Below are 4,677 nucleotides of genomic sequence, written 5' to 3' on the forward strand. Positions count from 1 at the left end.
GAAAGAAGCCCTTCATATATATATATATATATATATATATATAAATATATAAAACTTACTTGGAAATGGATGCGTGGCATTCGTTCATCATCATCATCATCATCATCGTTTAACGTCCGCTTTCCATGCTAGCATGGGTTGGACGATTTGACTGAGGACTGGTGAAACCGGATGGCAACACCAGGCTCCAGTCTGATTTGGCAGAGTTTCTACAGCTGGATGCCCTTCCTAACGCCAACCACTCAGAGAGTGTAGTGGGTGCTTTTACGTGTCACCCGCACGAAAACGGCCACGCTCGAAATGGTGTCTTTTATGTGCCACCCGCACAAGCCAGTCCAGGGGCACTGGCAACGATCTCGCTCGAAAATCCTACAGGAGCCAGTCAGGCGGTACTGGCAACGGCCACGCTCAAAATGGTGCATCTCATGTGCCACCCGCACAAGAACCAGTCCAGGGGCACTGGCAACGATCTTACTTGGCTTGCCGGGTCTTCTCACGCACAGCCCATTTCCAAAGGTCTCGGTCCGTAGTCATCGCCTCGGTGAGGCCCAATGTACGAAGGTCTTGCCTCACCACCTCAGCCCAGGTCTTCCTGGGCCTACCTCTTCCACGGGTTCCCTCAACTGTTAGGGTGTGGCACTTTTTCACGCAGCTATCCTCCTCCATTCTCACCACATGTCCATACCAGCGCAATCGTCTCTCTTGCACGCCACAACTGATGCTTCTAATGTTCAGCTTTTCTCTCAAGATACTTACACTCTGACGGGTATTCACATTGACATTACACATCCAACGGAGCATACTGGCTTCATTCCTTGCGAGCTTACGTATGTCCTCAGCAGTTACAGCCCATGTTTCACTGCCATGTAGCATGGTTGTTCGTACGCATGCGTCATACAGTCTGCCTTTTACTCTGAGTGAGAGTCCCTTTGTCGCCAGCAGGGGTAAGAGCTCTCTAAACTTTGCCCAGGCTATTCTTATTCTAGCAGCTACACTTTCAGCGCACCCACCCCCACTACTAACTTGGTCGCCCAGATAGCGGAAGCTATCGACTACCTCTAGTTTTTCACCCTGGAATGAGATAGAAGTTGTTTCCTGTTTGTTTGCAGTCTTTATTGCACCTGAACATCTGCCACAAACAAAAACTAACTTGCTAGTTAACCTGCCTTTGATGTTGCTGCACCTCTTATGTGTCCATAGCTTGCACCGGGTACATCTATAATAATATAAATTATCTATAAATATATGCATATATACATACATATATGTACATACCTACATATATATGTACATATACATGTATATATGGGTTCAGGACATCAAAAAAAACGTAGACAAAATGAGAAATGAGAACATAAAAAACAAAAACATAGAAAACGAACTTTGTTCGACCGACAAAAGAAACAAACAGGAGAGAGAGAGAGAGAGAGAGATAGTAGGAAACAGCAAAAGTGTAAGAGAGAGCAGGAGAGAGATGGTGTAGTGCTAGTAATGAGGATCTGAACATAAAACCTGGGTAGAAAAATATGGTGTGAGTGTTTTTGGGGGAGAGCAGCAATACAGTCAGTAGGGCAGTGGGGGCAAGAAAGGGGATTGGAAAACAATCATAATTTATGAAGAGGAAATATGAGGAAGAGAAAGACGCAGTTTAGAAGTGGAGTTGTAATTTGGTTCCCTATGGTAAAGTGTGTTGTTACACGTGGGTGAGACACAACTCTTCTAGCACTCAGTTTTGTGGACAGGTCTTCTCCAGAACCTCATATCACCAAACATCTTGGTCCATTGTCATTTCCTCTGTGAGCCCCAACATCCTAAGATTGGTCCTCATTACTTCATCCCATGTCTTCCTAGGTCTCCTTCTTCCACAGGTTCCATCCACTTTCAGTGACAAGCACTTCTGTATACAACTGTCTTCACTCATGCATCACATGTCTAAACCAACACATTCTCCTCTCCTGCATTCCACATTTAATTACTCTTCTGCCTAACTTTTCTCTCAACTCAGTTGTGCTTTGTCAGTCATGCACACTGATGTTTAAATCCAACAGAGTATACTACCTTCATTCCTCTCCAGTCTACACATGTCCTACGCAGTCAGAGCCCATGTCTCACTACTAGGAAACATAGCCTTTCTCACACAAGCATCATACAATCCACCTTTCACTCTGAGAGAGAGTCTTTTTGCTGCCAACAGAGGTAGTAGTTCTCTGAACTTCTTTCATCCTATTCTTATTCTAGAAACAATACTTTCAGACTACCACCATCATCGATTTGGTCACCTAAATAGCAGAAGCTATCTACTACCTCTAGAGAGCCTCCTGGGCATTTGAGAGAGTTTAAGTCCCTCATGCTCTTAGTACTTATTGTTCCTGTGTATCTGCTACACACGAAAGCAACCTTATCTGGTAACCTACCCACAATTCCACTGCATCTCTTATGCATCCGTAACTTACATTTGGTGCAGCAAATGGAATTATGTCCCACTCCTTTCCTACACATTGAGCAGGGCCATTTACCAGCCAGAATGAGAATCTTATCTCCTTTCCCACTAACAACAACTCTAGTCCTCACTAAGTTAACTTTAAGGCCCTTTGATTCCAGGTTTTGCTTCCAAACCTGGAACTTCTCCAATTCTGCTTCAGATTCTGCGATAAGAACAAGATCATCAGCATATAATAGTTGCCATTGGCATCCAGTTTTGAATCCATCTGTTATGGCCTGGAGAACTATGATGAATAAGAGGGGACTAAGAACTTACCTCTGGTGTACTCCAACTTGTACGCTCAATTCATCACTGTATTCATAAGGCTGGTTTCTTGATTTCTGTGGTACATATATTCCTTCCCTGGGATGTGACACCAGTCCATCTTAGGATTATTTGTTTTAACTAGCTAGACTGGAGCAACTTGAAATGAAGTATTTTGCTCAAGAACACACTGAATTATCCATCCCAGGAATTGAAACCACAATCTTATGATCATGAGTCCAACACCCTAACCACTAAGCCATGTGCTTCCCCACCCACACACTTATACATCATGTGTGACTATAATAGGCACAAGTATGGCTGTGCAGTAAGAAGTTTCTTCCTCAACCACATGGTTCCAGGTTCAGTCCCACTTCTATACCATTGGGCTAACCAAAGCTTTGTGAGGGGTTTTGGGTGGATGGGAACTAAGGAGGCTGTAGTATACACACACACACACACACACGCACTCATATATATAAATACATATGCACTTATATATACATGCATACACACACACATACATGTATGTATGTATGTATGCATGTATGTATGTATGTATGTAGGTATGTATGAATTTATGTATGTATCTATGTGCTGTCTGTGTTAGTGTTTGTCCCCCAAGACTGCTTAACAACTGGTGTTGGTTTGTTTACATCCTGTAACTTAGGTGTTCGGCAAATGAGACCGATAGAATAAGTAGCAAGCTTTTAAAAGATATATGAAGTAAGTAGTGGGGGCGATATGTTTGACTGAAACCCCTTAAGGTGCTACCTCTGTATGGCTGCAGTAAAAGAAAGACATGTATATTCAAGCGTGGCTGTGCTGTAAGAAGTTTGCTTCTAAACCACACGGTTCCGGGTTCAGTCCCACTGCGTGAAGCTGAAAGAAGCCCATCATATATGTATGTATGTATGTATGTCTGTATGTATGTATGTATTATTGTGTCTGTGTTTGACCCCCTATCGCCGCTTGACAACCGACACTGGTGTGTTTACGTTCCCGTAACTTAATGAGTTGACAAAAGAGACCGATAGAATAAGTACTAGGTTTTAAAAAAACGTATTGGGGATCGTTTTATTCAACTACAAATTCTTCAAGGCAGTGCCCCAGTATGGCCGTAGTCAAATGGTAAACAAGTAAAAAGATAAAAAGAAAAAGAGAGACTGAAACGAGCCAGAACTGTCAATCTACTGCTGTGTCAAAGTGAAAACGACGTGCTAAACTCGAGGATTTCCCCCAAATGTATGTGTATCTTTATTTATATTATATATACGCATCAGACTTTTGATATCCATGAAGGATAAAATACATGAAGAAAAAGTTTTAAAAATCGGAGATAGACGCAATCACAAGTACAAGCGGTTTGCAATTTTAAAAATGTCGATTTCATGCACAAAACACTCGAAAATACAGTCGAAAAACAAGTGCAGATATTTTAATATAAGTTGAAAATAGTTGCATTCACGACGAAATTGTTAAAATAATTAAAATATGCGACAAAATATCAGTGCCCCGGGTGAGGTTCGAACTCACAACCTCCGCATTCCTCATCCGTGACTCGCACGGCGAAGGTACTGTCTATAAGTACGGCGCGCTAACCGATTGTGCCACCGGGGCAACCGTCAGCTGAGATTCTAAAAAATCATTATAAATAGAGTAGACGGAAAACTGACTTTCGTGTTCTTCCGTTTTGCTTTTTATTTGAGTTATTTTTTCATTTTTTTCAGGTTTATGCCGCCCAGTACTTTTATAATCATTTTTATTTGCTATTATTATCGGTATTAATACATTACTTCCGCATTTAGTGAATAAATGTTCGACTGTTGTTCTGAAAACGATTGTGTAGTCTTGTTTCACTCGGAGTCACGATGTCAGCTGTTAGATGTTTTGTTTTTTCTACAACTAAATTACACACACACACTAAACTA

At 41.8% G+C, this 4,677-nt stretch overlaps 1 non-coding gene across 1 annotated transcript; it reads right to left on the reverse strand.

The window, feature by feature from the left end:
* Positions 1–4,257: 4,257 nt before the first annotated feature.
* Positions 4,258–4,366, reverse strand: Trnai-uau (transfer RNA isoleucine (anticodon UAU)). Its single transcript has 2 exons — positions 4,329–4,366; positions 4,258–4,293 (listed from the first exon to the last, which is right to left on the reverse strand). It is a non-coding gene; the product is annotated as a tRNA-Ile (tRNA).
* Between the last annotated feature and the right edge of the window lie 311 nt (positions 4,367–4,677).

Source organism: Octopus bimaculoides, chromosome 8 (assembly GCF_046866305.1).
Source record: "Octopus bimaculoides isolate indiv1 chromosome 8, ASM4686630v1, whole genome shotgun sequence".
Taxonomy (NCBI): Eukaryota; Metazoa; Mollusca; class Cephalopoda; order Octopoda; family Octopodidae; genus Octopus; species Octopus bimaculoides.